The sequence below is a fragment of the Geotrypetes seraphini genome, chromosome 18, assembly GCF_902459505.1.
Source record: "Geotrypetes seraphini chromosome 18, aGeoSer1.1, whole genome shotgun sequence".
NCBI lineage: Eukaryota > Metazoa > Chordata > Amphibia > Gymnophiona > Dermophiidae > Geotrypetes > Geotrypetes seraphini.
Genome location: NC_047101.1, coordinates 9,916,695 through 9,940,242, shown reverse-complemented (window position 1 = coordinate 9,940,242; position 23,548 = coordinate 9,916,695). Strand labels below are relative to the sequence as shown.

At 42.0% G+C, this 23,548-nt stretch overlaps 1 protein-coding gene and 1 non-coding gene across 5 annotated transcripts in view; both read left to right on the top strand.

Annotated features, from left to right (window-relative positions):
• The window catches only part of FSTL4 (follistatin like 4), a 529,137-nt gene that overhangs the window by 186,559 nt on the left and 319,030 nt on the right, over nt 1-23,548 (top strand). For all 4 annotated transcript variants that reach the window (XM_033927446.1, XM_033927449.1, XM_033927448.1 and 1 more), the window contains one exon: nt 2,590-2,688. The gene's annotated coding sequence lies outside the window, so the exon portion shown is untranslated. The remainder of the gene's footprint in view (nt 1-2,589; nt 2,689-23,548) is intronic.
• Nucleotides 11,603-11,763, top strand: LOC117351930. The gene has a single exon (XR_004537529.1). It is a non-coding gene; the product is annotated as a U1 spliceosomal RNA (small nuclear RNA).

Here is a 23,548-nt window from a genome sequence, read left to right as displayed (position 1 = left end):
TCTCCCTCCCTATGCCCAACAATTCTCTTCTTTCTTCATCTCCCCATGTGCCCCAACTCTCTTTTCCCTTTCACTCAGACATCCAATTCTCCCTTTCTATTCCTTCCCCCACCTCAGCATCTCTTTCCCTCCCTCCATTCTTTAATCCTATGGCTCATTCTCCCCTCCCTCCCTCCCTCCCTCTATTCAGTGTCCCAAGTTCATGCCCCTCCCTCCTTTCTTCCATCCTTTGTCTGAAATTTGTGCTTCCTCCCTCCTGTGTCCCAAAGCGTCCCTTTCCCTCCCTCCCATGTCCCAATGCGCCCTTCTCTCTCCCACCCTCCCTCCATTCTGTGCCCCAAAGTACGTGTCTCCCTCCAGCAGGTGTTTACCTTCTGACCGGTTCCCTCCTCTTTCCAGTCACAGTTGTTTCTCTTTACAAAACCACGGGCAGCAGCTTCTACAGGCACCCCTTGGCTGAGTCGTAAGCCTTCCCTCTGATGTTGGAGGAAGCTCCTCCCATGTCAGAGGGAAGGCTTTTGATTCAGCCGCGGGACACCATGTAGGAGCTGCTGCCCGCAGCTTTGTTCAGAGAAATGACTGCAGCTGGAAGGAGAAGGGAGCTGGCCAGAAGATAAACACCCACCGGAGGGAGGCTTGTACTTGGGGCACTGAATGGAGGTAGGGAGGGAGAGTGGCACATTGGAACTCGGGAGGGAGAGGGGCATATTGGGACTCAGGAGGGAGGGAGAGGGGTGCGTTGGAACACTGAAACTAGAACAGGACCCCCGTTCATAAGTACAAGTCTGATGTAAGTCAGATGTTCATAAAACGGGGGACTGCCTATGTATTCCTATGGTTGTCTTAGCATTTAGCATGCACTTATGCAATTAGGGTATGCTAAATCTCTGAGCATTGTTGATGATTTCCCCCCTCTAAGTGCCAAGCTTGGCACCTAAGTTTGTAGAATGAAGGGGTTAATGTTCACAGGCAATGCTTACGCTATTTCACTGAAGAATTAGAGACTGTTTCATCTCCTGCAGAGTATTACTAGCTGTGAATCACCGTCTACGCCTGGTTCTTTTTCAGTATCCCAGAGAAAGGTCAGGAGAAGATAGTAGCAAGCAAGCACTAACCTTGGATCGATAACAGGTGATATAATGTCTAGAGAACAACTGTCTTGCCGGGCTCTTTATTCATTGTGGCACTGGTGCTTCGTTGGCCATTTTCAGTTATTCTACCTTGAGTGAAATGGTGTTGTGGCCGTGTTAGTCCACTTTCCAAGGTAGAATAAAGAAATAAAACAAAAAACAAAGGAAATAAGGTGATACCTTTTTTTTATTGGACTAACTCGATGAGCTTTCGAAGGTAGTCCTTCTTCAGATCAGAAATAAGCAAATGTTGGCAAATATCAGTATATATAAGGAATGCATTAAAGTATTTCGGGGATAGGAAGAGGGAGGGTTGGGTGGGGGGACAGGAGACAGAAAGGTGGCAGAGCAGTTTTAAAATGTCTTTATAGTGGGGGGGGGGGGAAGCTTAGATCCCTGTTAAGTCCTGTCTGGTAGGTGTCAAAATATCTTATTTTAATTTCAAAGGTTTTACGTTTTGGATTGTTTTAAAGTTCCCTTTTAGTTTTCTCACCATATAATCACTGGTGCAGTGGTCAGTTTTTCCAGAGTGTTGTCCAACAGAGGTGACATCCTGGTTAGTATTGCAATTCTTAATACGATATCTATGTAGGTTGATTCTGGTCTTTAGCATCTGGCCTGTTTCACCAATGTAACCTCCCTTTTTGCACTGATGTCTACCCACATTAGAAGATGAACTTAACCTCAATTATTCCACAAAACCCCTTTCCTCTCGATGAATCCTGAAAGCACTTTTTAGCAATTGCCATCTGCTGTGTGCTGTTGAATCCGTTCGTTCTCTTTGCAATACTGCCTGTACATTAGAAAACTGGCGATTTTCTGTCAAATCATGTTGGCTCACCATTCTGGAACCTTTTTGAACTTTCTGCCCTTTCTTCTTAATTTGCCAGCTGGCTCCACCTTTGCCTGTCATATTTATTCAGTGCTGGGCTTACCACACTGTATCCGTGGACTTGTAATCTGATTTAACTAGGACAACCTTCTCCTAGCTATCCCCTCTCTCTCCTTTCCCTCCTCCCTCTCTCCTTTCCACCTCCCTTTCCTCTATCTCCTTGTTCCCCCTACTGCTCCCCCTTCTCTGCCCTCCTCTTCCCTCCTCCCTTCCCATGCTCCCCCTCCCCTTCTCTCTCTACGTCTTCTCACCAGCCTCTTCTTCGAATGCCTATAATTTTATTGTCCTGTAACATTAGTGTGAATGTCAATTTTAACCCGTTCTGAGCTCCCGGAAGAATGGGATAGAAATATAAATAAATAGAAATTCAATGGGGGAAATCGGAACTACACGTCCCTGCATGCAATGGGGTAAAAACTAGGATTGGATGAACCTGTCAGGCAAATCCAGAGCCGGTTGATAACTCTTTTTTTCCTCGCTGCAGCTGGTATGAAAAGCGGAAATGACCTTTTGACTCAAATTACTAGTGGGGATAACCAAGACAGTTCTTTGTGATTAAATTTACAGATGATCCAAAACTATTCAAAAGCTGTTAAAACACGAGTGGATAATGAGGCATTGTGAGAAGATCTGGTGAGGATGGGGGATTAGACATCTAAATGCCAGGTAAGATTTAATGTGGAGAAGTGCAAAGTGATCCACAGAAGGGGGAAATAAATGATGCTGAATTCCATATTACTTATTTTTCCTACAACTACCATTACTTACCTTTTCTATAGCGCTCTAGATTAAAACATTCAAGAGACTGCCCCCTACTCACTAGAACTTACAAACTAATCAAACAGACAATTATTTATTAATTTGTATATTCTGCTCAATCAATTAGACCCTCTTCTACTGAGCTGCGGCAGAGGTTTTCAACCATGGCCCAGGCCACTAAATGCTCTGATGCTGCGCCAACGCTCGATACCACCAAATTGCTTATTCTTTTCCGTACAAATCAGCCCATCCAGTCTTCCTGTAGTACAATGTCGGAAACAAAGAAGAAAAATAGAAGGCACAGACCTTTTTTTTTAAGGAAGATTTGGAACTCTAGTTCTTTCATAAGTGGTATTGAAATGTTGTTTCAAGTTTGATTTATAATTTGATTCATCGCTTAATCGTACTTCTAAGCGATGATTTAGGGTCCTGTGCAGTTTTGGGTTGTTTTTTTTTGTTTGCCTTATAATTTACATAACATAACATCGTGCTTATAAACTGCGTAACCATAAGTTCGATGCGGTTAACAAAAGATTAATAATAAAAATAACGTAAGAGACACATAGAACTATTTGGCCAGACACTTTGAGAAAAGGTAAGTTTTCAACTGGATTCTAAAATGTTTGTCAGAGCAAGCTCTACGCAACAGGGGTTAGAATTCTTTGTCGTAGGAAGAACCCTAGTGTATGACCCAAATACTTCTTATTTTACAACCCTGAACAGATGGAAATTTAAATCCAGATGTCTTTCAGCTATTATTTTCTGGACCTATAAAGTGAAGGAGAGAGTCAGACCGAGCTGCACAAGATGCCACAGATTGAGAAACACTAACACACTCTTTGTAGGAATGTGTTAACTTGTGTTATTTACACTTTTTTTTTTTCCTTGTGAGACTCCCAAGACACCTAGTCTCGGATTTGAAATATGTGCCGAAAGGTGGTGCTGTAAATAACACATTTTAACGATTTACATTCCCACTGTACTAAAATACTTCAACAGATATTCTTTTTTTTCCCGACTATTTTTTGAAACAACCGGTTCAAATAATACGCCTTGTCTGTCCCAGGAAAAATAATCAAAAAAATACAGGTTCCGCATGCAATTGAATTAGTATTAAACAAGAGGAAAAAAAGACCTCAGAAGCCTGCACCATAAAGAATATTCAATTCAAAGAATGGTTTCTCAGCAGGACAGGTTCTCTGTCATTGGTCTCAAAAACCTCTTGTGACCTACTAGGAAAACTTTTATAATTGTGTATTTAACACATAACTTTTAATCGGTAGTATAATGCACTTATCTGAATTAATGATAAGAGCCCGACGGGACCCGTTTCGCCAGGTTATTTCGCCAGGTTATTGATCAAAAAAGTCCCCCGACGAAGCCAATAACCTGGCGAAACGGGTCCCGTTGGGCTCTTATCATTAATTCAGATAAGTGCATTATACTACCGATTAAAAATCGGCAACACAGTAGTACCACAGTATTACCATTAGAGGTAATGCTGCCATTTGGGTCCTGCCACATTCTCAAGAAGCAACAGAAGGGAATTGCTCCCACCCGAGACCAGGACCGGCGTTAGGGGAGGGCAAACAGACAGCTGCCCTGGGCCCATCCCCCCCCAACGCTCACCTTCGTGATCGCTTTTCCAAATCACAGCTTATTTTTATTGGGTTTTAATTGGGACAATCAATTACTGCACTGATTGAAGCAAGTAAAATAATTAAGTTCAGCGGCAGTAAGGCGCTGACCACCGTCTAACTTACAGCGCCTTTTAGGGAATTTGAGCCAGTGTTCAGGTCTGAGATAAGATGGCAGGTTGTTGCAAAAAGAAGGCCTGTAACGGAAAAGATGCGGTGATGGCTGTGTCATACGTTATATGGTGAGAATTAGGAATAAATAATAGGCTTTGTTGGGAGAACCGAAGTGTTTCAAGTTTCCAAGTTTATTAATACATTTGATGAATCGCCTATTAAAATTGCTAAGCGATGTACAAAATCCAAGTAAAAAATAATAAAGAGAGACTAACATTTTAACAATATAATTACATAAAATACAGACAGGAATTGGGAGGGGAAAAAATTAAAAGTTACAATCTTAAATTTTTGGTAGAAAAAAGGATAAAACAAAAGGTAGGGGTAATTAATCCGTAGCACAGTTAGGAGCATCTCTAATAAAAAAAATATAAAAGTTTCAAATATTAAAAGCATCATTAAATAAATAGGTTTTTAAAAATTTTTTAAATGTTGCGATGTCATTTTCAATTCTAATATATTGAGGCAGAGCGTTCCACCATTGAGGTCCCATCACTGTGAACACATCAGATCTTCTTGTTCCTATGATTTTCAGAGAGGGGACTGAAAGCAGATTCTGACCAGATTTTTTTTGTATCATTGATGTTCGAGTAGGGATTTAAGGGATGAGGTTTCAACTAAGAAAAGAAGATCTATGTTACCCCTTTATGTTTCTTTACTCTCTCCCCCCTTCCCCAACGCCCTCCTCCATAGTTTGTTTGTGCCTGTTTGCCATTGGGGTTTGTTTGTGGTTTTTTTTTGTATCATTGATGTTTGTCGTTGGGGTTTGTTTGGTTTTTTTTGTATCATTGATTCTTGTATTTTGATTATTTGGTAGAGCAAGTATTTTTTTTTTTTGGTGCTGTGAGCATGTTTTTATATTTTCCTCAAGAAGCCAAAATCTTTGGGATGAATTGCAAAATCAGTATTAACCCCCCCCCCCCCGCCCCGAGATTTAATGCACTCTGAAAAATAGTTCCTTGACTGTTAAACATTGGAAAACCATGATAGGCAACCTGCAATAAAATCACAAATTGCTTACCGGCTTAGCAAAAGTAGCAAAATCTGCCTCGATTAGCTTTCGATTTCATGCTTTGTGGCTACACTGCTTCTCTTTGGGTTTTTTTTCTTTTTTTGGGTGAATCTGTAGACCTTGCCAAAAAGTCGCTTTTATCACCTGCTTAATACCCCATGACTGACAGAGAACAGCAGATAGAGACAAAAATCCCATGTGCGCCGGCATGAAAGGGATCATTAAGCTCTGCACTGCGAAAAGGTCTTTTATTCACTCACACTACAATTTCTGAACTAACGGGATCTGACGAGAGCCAGTGCGCACTGGCTGCAGCTGGAGGCATCAGGAGTGCTTAAGAGAAATAGATGGGACGTCGGTGTTTGAACAGCTCAGGAGAGACTCCTTTTACTAAGGTACGCTAATAAGTAGGCACGCCTTTGTCATGCAGCCCATAGGAATATAACGGGCTGTATGACATTTAACAAACAATCCCCCCCCCTTTTATAAAACTGCAATAGCGGTTTTTAGTACAGGCCTGCGCGCTGGATGTTCTGCGCTGCCCCCGACGCTTATAGACTTCCTGGGAGTGTCGGGAGCAGCGCAGAGCGTTCAGCGCCTAAAAAACGCTTTCGCAGTTTTGTAAAAAAAGGGGGAATAATTGTTAGCATGCGCTAAATTTGTTACTACATCTTAGTAAAAGGACCCTTTAAGTTTTTTTTAACTTGGTAGAGAAACGATCAAAACTGGAATGAATAAGGGGTTTCTTGTATTTTACTGGCAGACTTTATTTACTTATTTAGGAGCTTTTTACTAAAGTTTACTGCATTTTTATTTTAGGAATTTATATACTGCCTGTCAAGGTTATCTGTGTGGTTTATAATCAGGTACTCAAGAATTTTCCCTATCTGTCCTGGGTGGGCTTATAATCTATCTAATATTCTGTACTCCGCGTGAAGAAAGACCACCTGGGGCAATGAGGGATTGAGTGACTTGGCCAGCATCACATGGAGCAGCATGGGATTTGAACCCACAGCCTCAGGCTGCTGAGGCTGTAACTCTAACCATTAGGCCACTCCTTCCTCAGATGCTAGAAAGAACCCTAAAATTTCAAGCATTTTTCATTGGCATCAACAGTGCACTACTCTTACCTAATTTAACATATGGCACACAATGAGGGCAATTATACAACCGGACACACGGTAGATACCTACTCTATAAAGCAGGGCTTCCCAAATGGGGGTCACACCTGCTGCTTTTGGGGGTTGCAAGCCAGTCTTGGAAGTACATAGGCGCATCGTTATGACACGTCTCAGCAGGGTCGTGGATGTCCCTGCAGTGGGACCCTGGGGAGGGGGGTCACAGCCCAAAAAGGAATGGTAAGCACTGCTATAGAGGAACCTAGACATCTAAGTCCCATTATACAGTAGAACCCAGAATAAAAGAGTCTAACATTTAGGTGTTCATCCATTTACAACGTGTAAGTTCTGTCCATGCAGCCTCATAAAACTTTTGGTTATACTTGCAGTATGACTAAGTCTATGTTGGCCCACGTCCCGCCCAAATCCCGCCCTCATCACTCCTCCTAAAACACCCCTTTCAGCTCTGGGCGTACAGCGGCATTCAGAGGCCTAAAAAGTCCTTGGATATGTCTAAAAACCCGTTTCGATTATCGGCACTTGCACATCCACGTGCCAATGTAGGCAGATTTATAGACGTCTTTCTGTTTCGATTATGTAAACATGTAACGGGCACATAAATATTAGTACCTGGTCTGTAGATGTGCCACATACATGTGCAGTGTGCGATCTACATGTGTACTTTGCGACAGAAGCAGCAATCGCCTGTCATCCCGTTTGAAGTTAGACTTCTTTTGCATCAAACATAAACATCTGCTTATGGATTTTGGTGATCGAGTTTCTCGTTTCCTACTGCGATAGCCATAGATTAGAGAAAAGCCTTTCATGGAATAATGTCTCCAAATGGGTTAATTTTGCACTTACTGTGATAGACAGGAACCTCAATCTACCAGGGTGTATTGGAGATTATCTCAGTCTCTCGGATGCACTTCTAATGCTCAACACTTGCATTGTTCGAAGGAGAACCACCTCCTGGCATTCATGCGTTGTAATATTCACAGGCAGCACACGTCAAGGTGTGCTTGGAATTTTTAATCAGGCTGACGGCACCCAATACAGCTGGGATAACTTCTGCATCCTTCTGCCACGTTTTTTTGTTCTTTTTTTTTGTTTCTGATTGCATTGGTTGGAATCCTCGGGTATTTTATTGTATTGAAAATGTTTTTATAGTTTGCTTTTATCCAAGGTGGGAAACATAATAACATACACAATTTTTTTAAAAAGTGGTCTTTCTTCACGCGGAGTACAGAATAGTCACTTGGCACCGACAAGCCTGTTAGCAATGTTTTTGTGCTTTTCTGTTTTACCACAATGTCTGCGTTTCTTGCATCAAGCTTTTAACTGTAGGGCTAGGAATGTCACTGGTGATCATAAGTATTTCATTCTCTGGTGTCTCTCTGGCACAATATTGTGAAGAGTACATCTATGATCTAGGAGCCTGCATCAGGGGCGAAACCATGAATAAAATCACAAAATAAAAAGACATACATTAAATGATTACTCCCAAATCATGTTCTGCCCTAGTCCTAGCTAAGGTCTCACCATGCAGAACTTACACTCTGAATGGTGAGACCTTAGTTAGGACTAGGGCAGAAAGTGATTTAGGAGTAATCATTAGTGAAAACATGAAAACTGCCAAGCAGGTGGAGAAAGCTGCATCCAAGGCTAGACAAATGGTGGGATGCATCCGTAGAGGTTTCGTCAGCCGGAGGCCCGAAGTCATAATGCCCCTGTACAGATCCATGGTGAGACCTCATCTTGAATGCTGTGTTCAATTCTGGAGACCACATTATCAAAAAGATGTGCGGAGAATCGAGTCGGTTCAGCGAATGACCACCAGGATGGTCTCGGGACTCAAGAACCTCCCATATGAGGAAAGACTGAATAAACTGCAACTATACTAGCTCGAGGAACGTAGAAAGAGGGGGGACATGATTGAGACTTTTAAATATATCACGGGCTGCATCGAGGTGGAAGACGATATCTTCTTTCTTAAAGGACCTTCAACCACAAGAGGTCATCCGCTGAAAATCAAAGGTGGGCAATTTCATGGCGATGCCAGGAAGTATTTCTTCACCGAAAGGGTAGTCGATCATTGGAATGAACTTCCATTGCAGGTGATTAACGCCAGCAGCGTGCTCGATTTCAAAAAGAAATGGGATATGTATGTGGGATCTCTAGCCGGGTGGAGTCTGGGGGTGGGTTATTAGCGTGGGCAGACTTGATGGGCTACAGCCCTTTTCTGCCGTCATATTCTATGTTTCTATGAAATATAGAGTTACAATAGTCAATCTGCATAGTCACTATATGAATGCATTCAAACTGTTCTTGAGTACCATCGTTCTTCACTTTAATAAACCATTTACCTGTTTGAACCTAATTCAAACCACTGTTATGTATTCACTTTTAAAAATCTTGAACAAATAGGTAGGTTTTAAGCAACTTCCTGAATTGCGGGAGGTTTCTACAAAGACGTATCGTTCCTGACAATGCATTCCACAACTGTGGACCAGCTAACGAGAAGCAAGAACTCATCGTTCGAACATATCGAATATTATTCTCTCTTTTTGTGTCCAGCAATAGATGATTCTCAGATCTCAGCTTCCTCGGTAGAATATGCAGATTAAACATTTTTCCAAATACTGTAATATGGTAGAGAATCATAAACATCCTGATGTATGAGTTTGAATACCTTGAATTTAACTATGAGCAACCAATGCAATCTCTTTAAAATGGGAGAGATATGCTCATAGCAACAGAACCAAAAGAAGGGAGGCCCAACCTCGTCTGCAGTGAAAAAACCAGCCAGGAACAAACCAACCAAAACTGCAGATATGTACAACGATGTAGGCAAATTTTATTGTGACAAGCAAACCATATATACCAAACAGGGGACCCAACACGGTCCGTGTTTCGGACAACCTTCATCAGGGGTCCTATTAGGTACAGATATAACATAAAACACAATATTAAAAATACAATAATATAAACAGTTGTAATAATAATAAAAATGAAAAGGTAACAAATAATAAGAATAAGACAAGATGATCAATTTGACCATAGACTATAATATTAAGAAATTAAAAGCATGAGGACAAATATATGTTTTAAAAGGTGATAAATACGCATGCAATATCAATAGAAATGCGTGCAGAAAAGACAGAATTGATAATAAATGACTGCTAGTGTTAAATATGAATGAACTGTGACGGATATGCTCATAACAGGCTACTCCCATAAGCAATCGTGCAGCAGAATTTTGCATCATTTGCAGTGATTTGATACACATCTGTGGTAGACCTAAATAATCAATAAATTAAAAATGAATGTCACTAAGACTGCTACCCAATGCTTCCCTTTGATTGGCCATTGACATTGACTTGTTCTCTTACCTTCCATGGAGGACAAATTTCTTTGAAAGATAAGACAATAAATTTGGAGGTGATTATCGACAATCATTTTACATTCTCAGAGCAAATCTCATCCCGGGTGAAGAAATTCCTATTTACATGAATCGCATTTACTCTTATTCTTTGATACTAAATCCCTTCCCTTATTAATTCATATTTTGGTAATCTCTCAACTGAATTAATGCAATCCTTCATGGCGTACTTGAATATCAACTTGGATGACTTCAACTAATCCAAAACACTGCAGTTAAGCAAAGAAATATGACAGCATCATACCTCTCCTGTTCACCAACACCGGCTTCCTGTTCATTACCATATTTCTTTTGACTCATCAGATTTTTTTTATTTTTTAAAGTTCTCTAGATCTCTTATCTCATATTCTCCTGCTCTTCCTCTCTGTTCATCTCAATGGCACCTACTAGTTATTCCAATTCGCCTTCAAATTCATTCCCATCTTGCTAGGACTTCTTGGGTTTTTTTTTTTGGGGGGGGGGTTATTGTTCCTACCTCTTGGAACCAATTTTCTGTGGACCTTCATCTGGAGATTGTATGAAATATTGAAGCTATAATTATCATAAACGTTTAATCAGTTATCAAACCTATACCAAACATATAACATAACAAAGTTTATAATTATAGCTTCAATATTTAATACAATTAATTACTTTTGAAGTATATTTCTTAAATTGTTTTCCAACTTTGTTATTGTACCTTCATCTGGAGATGTCACTTAAGGAATTTAAAGCCTTAAAACTCACTTCTTTACCAAATCTTTTCCTTCTAAAGCAGGATGATACTATAATTTATCTACCGTTTGTGATATATAATCAATAAACTGTACTTTGATCACACAGCAGTAATATTCACTTATGTCTAAGTCTGCTTTTTACATTCCTGTCCTCCCATTAATCAAATGTTTTGTTTACTTATATTATAATTGTGATGAAATTCAAGTATAATCTAGGCCTCCTTCCATGGTCTTTCTCCTATTCCTCTTTCCCTCAATTTGCTATTACATAAACCACTAAGATATATTCCTTTTATCTACAGTATGTTAAAACTTGCACATGTGAAATGTGAATACTGTAAAGGATTATACATCTTTCCTGCTGTGCCTCTCAGGCGATAAAATATATCCTTTCTTTCCCTGGCTATTAATAACTCTGCTTCTAACCCATTTACTGGATCAGAAGAGTAATACAATAGTGACCATTAGTTCACCAGGGCAGATTTTGAACTATTAGCTAGAGAATGACATGGGGACAAATGAGTCCCTGTCCTCACAAGATCTATTTCTGTCCCTGCCCCATCCCTGCCGACTCTGCCCTCATCTGCACAATCCCTGAGCACTTTAAAAATCGTAAGTGTTCAAAGCTTGTGCAGATGAGGACAGAACTCACGGGGATGGGGACAGATGCCGTGGAAACTGGGGCAAATTTCTCCCCCATGTCATTTTCTAGCTAATAGTTTAAAATCTGCCCTGGGAGATTCTGTGATCAGGAAGGTGGTTCTCCCAGGGTGAGGCTCATCCATTGCACTTCGGGTGGATTTCCCCCTGCGATTTCCTCAAATGCGGGAAAGTCGACTGAATATTTTCTGGTAGCGGGTGACTACGTTCACGCTTTCCCCATAAAAAAAGAAAAAAAAAAAATACTGCTATATTACAGAGAAATCCAAATGGTTTACATTCAGAATAACCCCCCCCCCCCCCCCCACACACACACACAAATTTTAGAAAAGAACTCCACAACTAAAAAGGAAAGACCTTCCCCCTCAAAGCCCACCCACAGACAGAATTTCCTGGCCACCCCTTAAGTCACTATACACATCCATCCAAAAGTGAGCTTGGAATAGCCTGTTGGAATAAATACGCTCTTTTTGTAAGTGCACTGAGCATTCCTCGTGAAAATATGTGTATTCCATAAGGTGGCACCTTGATAAGAAAATGATTTATTATGTGTAGAAAAGGGATTGGGACTTGTTTTACAACCACACTCGGTGGTTTGCTCACAGGTACTCAAGCATTTTTCCCTCTCTGTCCCGGTGGGTTTACAGTCTTATCTAATGTACCTGCGGCAGTGGAGGATTAAGTGATTTGCCCAGGGTCACAGGGAGCAGCATGGGGTTTGAACCCACAACCTAACCACTGCGCCACACTCTTTTTCCAATCAGAAGTGAACCAAGTATAGAATAATGAAGCCATTGTGACATCACAGATGAGGTTGGCTCTTAGCCATTGGTGGAATGAGGCATTATGACATCAGGGAAAGGAATTGGGACTTGTATACCACCTTTTTGTAGTTATATAACCACACGCAAAGCAGTTTACATACAGGTACTCCAAGCATTTTCTCTGTCTGTGCCGGCGGCATCACAACCTATCTAATGTACTTGGGGAGGATTAAGTGACTTGGCCAGGGTCACAGGGAGCAGCGTGGGGTTTGAACCCACAACCTAACCACTGCGCCACACTCTTTTCCAATCAGAAGTGAACCAAGTATAGAATAATGAAGCCATTGTGACATCACAGATGAGGTTGGCTCTTAGCCATTGGTGGAATGAGGCATTATGACATCGGAGAAAGGAATTGGGACTTGTATACCACCTTTTTGTAGTTATATAACCACACGCAAAGCAGTTTACATACAGGTACTCCAAGCATTTTCTCTGTCTGTGCCAGTGGCATCACAACCTATCTAATGTACTTGGGGAGGATTAAGTGACTTGGCCAGGGTCACAGAGAGCAGCGTGGGGTTTGAACCCACAACCTAACCACTGCGCCACACTCTTTTCCAATCAGAAGTGAACCAAGTATAGAATAATGAAGCCATTGTGACATCACAGATGAGGTTGGCTCTTAGCCATTGGTGGAATGAGGCATTATGACATCAGGGAAAGGAATTGGGACTTGTATACCACCTTTTTGTAGTTATATAACCACACGCAAAGCAGTTTACATACAGGTACTCCAAGCATTTTCTCTGTCTGTGCTGGCGGCATCACAACCTATCTAATGTACTTGGGGAGGATTAAGTGACTTGCCCAGGGTCACAGAGAGCAGTGTGGGGTTTGAACTCACAACCTCAGGGTGCTGAGGCTGCAGCGCTAACCACGGCGCCACACTCTCCTCCTGTATTCATCAAATGGACAGAACCAACCACAGGAACAGCAAGTAAATTTTGAGTGCCCAATCGTAAAGCCCTAACTGGCTTGTAAGGCATCACTAATGCCCTTAAAGGTAACAACATTTTTGGACGCTGTACAATATGGCATCATTATGTTCTTATTTAGGCTTGTTTTAATGTGTTGCTTCTAGGAGAAGTTGATTACTAGCTAGTAATTGCTCGACCTCATGGTTAATTAACCTGAAAATGTCACTGCTACATCTGCAGTGAGTTGTCTGAAAGCACAAAGAAAAGCCACAATGCCACTGGTGAAGAAGGCCTGTGAACGGTATTATGGATATGAAGTTGGCTTCCCACATTAGTTGTACATCACGTGCAGTTAACCTGAGGGCTTAGATCAAAGGTTCATGGCCAATCATGCCATTTGATGCATCAATGACATGAAGAGAGTAGAAAGCTCATGCTACAGACTGTTATTTCTATCTGGTAGATAGCGTAGCTGGCTTTAAGAAAGGTTTGGACAAGTTCCTGGAGGAAAAGCCAATAGTCTGTTATTGAGAAAGACATGGGGGAAGCCGCTGCTTGCCCTGGATTGGTAGCATGCAAGTTTCCAAGTTTATTCAAATTTGATGTACTTTGGGTAGATGCATGACAAACCGAGACATAAGGGAGGAAGGGTAGAACCACATCATTTCTAGGAAAGAGGGAGAAGAGGATGGCACAAAAGAGAAGGGATGCTCTTTCTTAATTAATATTTCTGGCCCTAGTCAATCAGCTTGGGCGGAACGTCTTGGGTTATATGCGTCCTTAAACATAAAAGGTTTTTAAATTTGTTTTCAATTTATCGATATTTTCGTCATCTCTTGGGTAACCTGGTAATGAATTCCAGTGTTTGGGTGCACTAACAGAAAAAAAGAATACATTTGAAGGTTGTGTCTTAGAAAATGTGTCTCAGAAAAGGGATATATAAAAAATGTTCACTACCAGATCTTAAGAATTCTTGATGAGCAAATGTGGTATATGGAGAGATTTTGTTTTAAATGTTAACAAGATTTTATATGTAATTCGGTGTGTTTATCAGAAGCCAATGAGATTTTATTGGAAATGGGTTTTGGCCAGATACTTGGGACCTGGATTGGCCACCGTAAGAATGGGCTACTGGGCTTGATGGACCGTTGGTCTGACCCAGTATGGCTATTCTTATGTTCTTACATGAGCCAAGTATAGGATAATTAAACCATTGTAACATCACTGATGAGGTTGGCTCTGAGGCACTGTTGAGTGAGGCATTATGACATCACAATCTCAACTCTGGAAAGTTGTTCTCATTGGGATTCCGGAATCTTGCTGTTCTTTGAGATGCTGGAATGTTGCTACTCCTTGGGTTTTGGCCAGGTACTAGGGACCTGGATTTGCCACTGTGAGAACGGGCTACTGGGCTGGATGGACCATTGGTCTGACCCAGTAAGGCTATTCTTATGTTCTTATATGAGCCAAGTATAGGACAATTAAGCCATTCACTGATGAGGCTGGCTCTTAGGCATTGGTGGAGAAGGCATTATGACATCACAATCTCAGGTCTGGAATGTTGCTCTCATTGGGGTTCCGGAATCTTGCTGTTCTTTGAGATGCTGGAATGTTGCTACTCCTTGGGTTTTGGCCAGGTACTAGGGACCTGGATTTGCCACTGTGAGAACGGGCTACTGGGCTGGATGGACCATTGGTCTGACCCAGTAAGGCTATTCTTATGTTCTTATATGAGCCAAGTATAGGACAATTAAGCCATTGTATCATCACTGATGAGGCTGGCTTTTAGGCATTGGTGGAGAGGCATTATGACATCACAATCCCAGGTCTGGAATGTTGCTCTCATTGGGGTTCCGGAATCTTGCTGTTCTTTGAGATACTGGAATGTTGCTACTCCTTGGGTTTTGGCCAAGTAATAGGGACCCGGATTGGCCACCATGAGAACAGGCTACTGGGCTTAATGGACCATTGGTCTGGCCCAGTATGGCTATTCTTATGTTCTTATGCCAAGTGTTTCAGACTTTTCTTCCATAAAACAAAAAGTTAAGTTTCTATGTGGACAGTGATGTACACATTTCAGCTAAACCCCTGCGTGGCAAAAAAATATTGCAAGATTATGTTCCAATTCACGGTTGCAGACTTTATTAGATTAATCCACATTTGTTGAAGAAACAAGTATTTTCCTGGAATTTGTTCTCCAGTGTATCTGCGTTAAAGAAAAAAAAAACCAGCTTGATAGCTTTGGCTAAAACCCTACTTGGTAAAAGTCTGCCAAGGAAGGACCGTGTGAAATAGAAAAGAAGGTGTGATCTTGATGGACACCATTGATTAAACTTCTTGAGGGATTAAGTGCTAAGATGGCATCCATCAGGTAAGATATTTGGTGCAGGATAAGTCGGAAATGATGAAGATGTCAGAGACTGGGATGAAATACATACAAATTTGTAATGCATCAGTAGTGCATGATGGCTGTTACAGTAAGTGCATTTTCCTCATTTTTACTGGTTGTCAGAGGCAGTGTTGCACCATAAAGCTTATTTCCTGGAAGAGGCGATTTCACTTCTGTGCAGTAAATGAAATCACAAATGGCTGATTAGGCTGCTAGAATTGAAAGGATCGCTTTCTGTGTAATTTACTAGATGTCTGATCGTCAGTTGCATTGGATTTAATGAATTTGATTAAACTTGTATTAAGTGATGTGCAATATTAATAATATCTATTACATAAACATACAAAAACCAGCAAGTGCGTTATCTGATATTCAGAAGTTTTTTTTAAAGAAATACTTAAAACTACATTATTTCTAGAAGCATTTCAGTAAAAGATGCATTGTCTAATGCTGGTTTTAGGATGAACTGTACTTGTGAGTATTTATGAAACTGGCTTTTTAAGATGTTAACTATTCATTTAAGAACATAAGAATTGCCGCTGCTGGGTTAGACCAGTGGTCCATCATGTCCAGCAGTCCGCTCACATGGCAGCCCACTGGTCAAAGACCAGTGGCTTAACTGAGACTAGCCCTATCAGCGTACGTCCTTGTTCAGCAGCAACTTGTCTAACTTTGTCTAGAATCCCTGGAGGGTGTTTTCCCCTATTTGAATCCCTGGAGGGTGTTTTCTTCTATGACAGATTCCGGAAGAGTGTTCCAGTTTTCCACCACTCTCTGGGTGAAGAAGAACTTCCTTATGTTTGTACAGAATCTATCCCCTTTCAATTTTAGAGAGTGCCCTCTCGTTCTCCCTACCTTGGAGAGGGTGAACAACCTGCCCTTATCTACTAAGTCTATTCCCTTCAGTATCTTGAATGTTTCGATCATGTCCCCTCAAAATCTCCTCTGTTCAAGGGAGAAGAGGTCCAGTTTCTCTAATCTTTCGCTGTACGGCAGCTCCTCCAACCCTTTAACCATCTTATTCGCTCTTCTCTGGACCCTTTCGAGTAGTAATTTAAGATGTCTGCTAGCCAAAAAATTACCGCCTGCTTACAAGGAGGCGGTAGCAGCTAGCACGTGTGGCATTTTAGAAGATAGAAACATAGAAACATAGAAGATGACGGCAGAAAAGGGCCATAGCCCATCAAGTCTGCCCACTCTAACAACCCCACCCCCTTGAATTTACCCCCCTAGAGATACCACATGTGTATCCCATTTCCTTTTAAAATCCGGCACGCTGCTGGCCTGAATCACCTGAAGTGGAAGTTCATTCCAACGATCGACCACCCTTTCGGTGAAGAAGAACTTCCTGGTGTCGCCATGAAATTTCCCACCCCTGATTTTCAGCGGATGTCCTCTTGTGGCCGAGGGACCTTTAAAAAAGAAGATATCATCCTCCACCTCAATACGGCCGGTGATATATTTAAATGTCTCTATCATGTCTCCTCTCTCTCTACGTTCTTCGAGTGAGTATAGCTGCAATTTATTCAGCCTTTCCTCTTACGGGAGGACTTTGAGTCCTGAGACCATCCTGGTGGCCATTCTTTGAACCGACTCAACTCTCAGCACATCTTTTTGGTAATGTGGCCTCCAGAATTGTACACAATATTCCAGATGAGGCCTCACCATGGATCTGTACAACGGCATTATAACTTCGGGCTTCCGGCTGATAAAGCTTCTTCGGATACAACCCATCATTTGTCTTGCCTTTGATGAAGCCTTCTCCACTTGATTGGCAGTCTTAGTATGAACTAAGCGTGCACTAAAACCGCTAGCGTGCCTTTGTAAAAGGAGCCCTAAGTATTGATTAGATATCTGTATTTAGACCTAGTACTTGGCACATCCAACCTATTTGTTAAATTCCTTTCACTTCATTAACTCTGCCCTCTCTCCATGATGATGTAATATGCCCCTCAATGTGATGTAACTACTTCCCCTCTTGCAACAATGTAACCTTCTTATGTAATATGTTATAACTTTTTCCCCTATTGTATCAGTGTAACCTTTGTCTACAATGTGATGTAACCATTTCCCTGTGATGCTGCTTGGGTCTCTTATCACTTTGAACCTGTCCAGGATAAGTGCAATCAAGAAATCCTGATTAGATTAGATTAGATCCAGGTTACAATAATCTATTGGGTACAGCATGGGAGATCACAGTAAGCACTTTTTGTGTCCCTGAAGGACTCAAAATTTAAAAATGAAGAAAAGAAAATGGCCAGGAGCTGCAGTGGGATCTGAACCAGCTCTCTTTGGATCTCTGCCTTGGCTCTTAGCCAAATGCACTAACCATTAGGCTACCTCTCCACATGGATGGCCCTATGGCCATTTTATAATGTGGCAAGCGGAAAAGACAAGCAAGATGTATATATCAACCAATAGTTACATTTATTCTCAGAGTGTCAAAATAGCACTGGCATAAAGTCCCAATATAAGCCATTGGTGACGCTGGCTCTTAGGCATTGGTGAATGAGACATTATGACATCACAATCTCAGCTCTGGAATGTTGCTACTGTTTGGGTTTCTGCCAGGTACTTGGGACCTGGGTTGGCCACTGTTAGAAACAGGATACTGGGCTTGATGGATCTTCGGTCTGTCCCAGTATAGCAATTCTTATGTTCTTATGTGAGCCAAGTCTAGGACAATCAAGCCATTGTGACATCATGGATGAGTGGGGGGTGGAGCCTCTCACCCTCATGACGCCACTGCTCTAAGGTATCAAGGTACAGGAAATGGGCCTCTTTCAAAGGAAATGAGGCTCTGTTAAAAAAAACGAAAAAAAGAAAAGGTCATAGAATTAAGGATAAAAGATGAGTCTCAGGAATAATCTAAGAAAATATAGAGCCAGTCCCCGAGTTTACAGACACTTGACTTAAGTACGATTCATACTTAAGAACGCGGTTGCAGCTTCATTTGGTTTCACTGAGCAGTATGTCCAGTGGCATAAACTCTTACACTTCTCCTGCAGCAGATTCAGGAATGATGCATGGCCGCATTAAGAACAGTGGGGTCCTTTTACTAAGGCGTGCTAGTCGTTTTTGCGCACGCTAAACGCTAAGGCATCCATAGACTATAATAGGTGCGTTAGCGTTTAGTGCACACTAAAATGCCTAGAGCGCCTTAGTAAAAGGACCCCAGTGTGTGGTTGTGCATGTTGTACCTTAGGGCAAACACTGGTAGGGACAGTTGGACCTTTTGTCAGCTGGGAGCAAAGGTTAAGCAGCAAGAATCTGAAAATCTACAAGTTCTGAGTTACATACAAATCCGACTTAAGAACCGGTTTAAAAACATAACTCATTCTTAACCCGGGGACTGCCTATATAGGAATAATCAAGCCTTTGTGACATCACTGAAGAGTTTGGCTCTTAGGCATTGGTGGAATGAGGCATTATGACATCATAATATCAGTTCTGGAATGTTGCTGGTGGCTTCATTTGATTTCACTGAGCAGCATTTCCAGTGGAATAGACTCTTACTCTTCTTCTGCAGCAGGTCCAGGAACGATGCATGGCCGCATTAAGAACAGTGTTTGGTTGTGCGTGCTGCACCTTAGAGCGAACACTGGTAGAGCCAGTAGGCCCTTTTGTCAGCTGGGAGCAGAGGTTAAGCAGCAAGAATCTTAAAATCTACAAGTTCTGAGTTACATATAAATCCAGCTTAAGAACTGGTTTAAAAATATAACTGATTCTTAACCCGGGGACTGCCTGTGTAGGAATAATCAGGCCTTTGTGACATCACTGAAGAGTTTGGCTCTTAGGCATTGGTGGAATGAGGCATTATGACATCACAATCTCAGCTCTGGAATGTTGCTACTCTTTGGGTTCTAACAGGTACTTGGGACCTGGGTCGGCCGCTGCTGGAAACAGGATACTGAGCTTGATGGACCTTCGGTCTGTCCCAGTATAGCAGCTCTTATGTTCTTAAATTGGATAGAACTGAGCCAAGCCTGTCCTGAACAGATCCTTTTGATCATCAGGATAAGAAAGATTCCTCTCCACACAGATACTTCTACGAATCACTCTTTAGCGGCACGATAATGTATGCCACTAACAAATTATTTTTGTATTGATGGGTTCTAACTGACTGTCAATGAAGTGAAAAATGAGGTATGTTTTCTACGATACACAGGAAAAAAACAAAACAAAACCACTTAAAGCCTTTCCTTTCCATCTCCTTAATGCTCAGGATTTCACACATATTACTGCTTTTAGCCCTTCATCCACATCTTTCACAAATGATATATTAAATCACTTAATCTCCCTATGTGGCTGTGGAATCCTAATTTCCCTGGGAGGATTTCCTTGAATAATGCCTACTTCAGAATTTTCACTCGAGCCATGAATTTTTACTTATCACTCTTACTGTTTCCTCTGAGATGCCGTAAGCTCCAGCGCCTTATATAGACTCGTCCATGCCAGCTAATGCCCCATCTCTCCATGGCTAACACACAAGATGTCTTTGCAAATGGCTGAATGACCTTCACAATTGCTTCAGGTTAAAAAATAACTTTGTTGCATCATGAGAATAATTTTGAATAGGGTATCTAGGTCAAAAACCCTATACTTTAGTCTGTGCATTCCAAAAATCACTAGTATTTTACAAAAGGCTTATTGAATGTGGAGCCTCTCATAAAATGCATATGCTGCCATCGCAAAAACATGTACCCGTGCATATGAAGAAGTCATTTTACAAACATTAAAAAAAAAAAGGCGAACCACCTGCTTACATGTATAAATGATGATTAAATCTGTGTGTGGTGCAGTGGTTACAGCTACAGCCTCAGCACTCTGAGGTTATGGGTTCAAACCCACGCTGCTCCTTGTGACCCTGGGCAAGACCCATTGCCCCAGGTACATTAGAATGTCCACCAGGATGGTCTCGGGGCTCAAAGATCTATCATACGAAGAAAGGCTGAACGAATTGCGGCTATACTCTCTCGAAGAACGTAGGGAGAGAGGGGACATGATTGAGACGTTTTAAGTATGTCACTGGTCGCATCAAGGTAGAAGATGATATTTTCCTTCTTAGAGGACCCTCGGCCACAAGAGGACACCCGCTGAAAATAAAGGGCGGGAAGTTTCATGGCGACACCAGGAAGTACTTCTTCACTGAAAGAGTGGTGGACAGCTGGAATAAGCTCCCATTACAGGTGGTTGAGGCCAGCAGCGTGCCGGATTTTAAGAACAGATGGGATGCTCAGGTCGGATCTCCACGAGGGAAAAGGTCATCAGAGAGCGATTAACTAGGGGGGTGGGTCAATGGAGTGGGAAGACTCGATGGGCCTTGGCCTTTTTCTGCCGTCACTTTCTATGTTTCTATGTTTCTAGATAGATTGAGAGCCCGCTGGTATAGACAGGGAAAATTGCTTGAGTACTTGAATGTAAACCACTTAGGTTATAAGTGATATATAAATAAAAAAATATCTGGGTAGGGAGGAAAGCCAGCACTTGTTCAGTCCAATGTTCAGCCCTTAACCCTTTCAGGACCAAGGGACCTATTTGTCCCATAACTTTAAAATCCTATAAATTTTGATTGGGATAGTCTACAGTTCTAAATTTGATATGTACGGATTCCATATGATACTGCCTTTATGTAAACAAACTGGTTCCGACATTCATTCATTAGCGTCGTTGCCAGATTGACGAGAAGATTCACTTGCCACACTGTCCATAAGCCAGAAGTGTGATTTTTTTAAATAAAAATAATGATATTTCACAAAAAAAATCAATTTTTTGGCATCTGCAAGCCCTTTTTACCATAAAAATGTCGTCAAAACCACAAAAATTGGCCTACGATCCTTATGGTCCTGAAAGGGTTAACCAGATAAGTGAAACTGGACAAAGATAGGGCTGTGTTTTATGTGGTCTGATTTGTCTGGTTACTTTATCACATTCAGTAGTGAATATCGGTTCATAGACCAAATCGCGCGAGACAACGGCGCGCCGACAACTGAGCGCAAGGTTGACGGCGCGCCGAAGAAAAGCACTATTTTAAAGAGTTCTGACGGGGGGTGTTGGTGGGGAACCCCCTACTTTACTTTACAGACATTGTGCTGGCGTTGTGGGGGGGTTTGGGGGGGTTGTAACCCCCCTCATTATACTTGAAACCAAACTTTTTGCCTGTTTTTTAGGGAAAAAGTTGAGTTTTAAGTATAATGTGGGGGGTTACAACCCCCCAAAACCCCCACAACGCCAGCGCAATGTCTGTTAAGTAAATTGGGGGGGTTTCCCCCCACACACCCCCGTCGGAGCCCTTTAAAATAGTGCTTTTCTTCGGCGCGCCGTCAACCTTGCGCTCAGTTGTCGGCGCGCCGTTGTCTCGCGCGATTTAGTCCCGTCACCGTGAATATCTGCGCTTAACCACATAAGTGCCGACTGTACGCCTGGCCCGCCCACACCATAGCCAGTTTCGGCTTAGAGGGGATATTCAGTGGCACTATCTGACTGTCACGAAATATCCCCAACAGCCCAAACAGGTGATTTCACGAGGCAGGTGCCTCACTCCTAAATTTTCCCAGGAAAGATGCTCAGACACGTCGCTGTGAAAGATAAACAAAATAACAATCGACAAGTATGGCAGTGAGCAAAGCTTAATAGGTACATGGAAAGTACAGTGGTGCCTCACACAACGAACTTAATTCGTTCCAGGAGCAAGTTTGTTATGCGAAAAGTTCATTGTGTGAAACGCGTTTTCCCATAAGAATACATGTAAAACAAAATAATTCGTTCTGCAGCCCTACATTTCCCTCCCTCCACCTCACCTTATATGCAGAGTTTGCCAGCTTTCTTTTTCACCCAGCCGCACGCTTTCAAAAAGCTGTGCACGCGCAGCTGCTGAAGTTGATCAATGTTCTCCTCTCCTGCAACTTCCGGTTTCCGGTTGCGTCAGAGGAGAAGATTGAACAACAGAGCATGCGCGCATGTGCTGCTCTTTGAAAGTGTGTGGCTGGCCGAAAAAGAAAGCCGGAAAACTCGGCATCTAAGGTAAGGTGGAGGGAGATGATGGAACACTGCATTCAGACAGGAGGGTGCTGCTGTTCCCGGCTCACATTAGGAAGCGGCGAGAGTAGTTCCGCCCCCCCCCCCCCGGGCCCCTCGGGCGACTTCGTTGTGTGAAACGAAGTTCGTTATAGGGAGCAAGACAAAAAGTTCGTTATGCGCAGCGTTCGCTGTGCGAGGCGTCCGTTATGCGAGGCACCACTGTAGTTCTGTAAGGAGGGACCTCGTTACAGACATCACAAGTGTGGTATTCTGTAAGTATGCCCCAAGATGTGATGGCATGTATCTTGCAATGGGGCATTCACGTGGGCACAGTTTGGGCAGAGCACAGGCGGTTCACACAAGTATTCGATCTTATTTATTTTTTTATTATAATTTTTTTTTATTAATTTTCAAGCTTTGACAGTGTATTACAATTAATATAACTTTAACAGATTGCATAAAATACCCCATATTACACACATTATTAAAGAAATCATCCATTTCCCCCCTCCTCCCAATTATTAATATATTAAATCATATTATTTATTACAATATTATATTTAAATATTTTTAAACTCTTCCAAATACTTTCCCCTCCCCACCCATAGAAACATAGAAATAGACGGCAGATAAGGGCCCACGGCCCATCTAGTCTGCCCACCTTAATGTCCCTCCCCTACCTTTGCCCTGTGAATAGATCCCATGTGCCGATCCCATTTGGCCTTAAAATCAGGCACGCTGCTGGCCTCAATCACCTGTAATGGAAGACTATTCCAGCGATCAACCACTCTTTCAGTGAAAAAGAATTTCCTGGTGTCACCTCGTAGTTTCCCGCCCCTGATTTTCAACGGATGC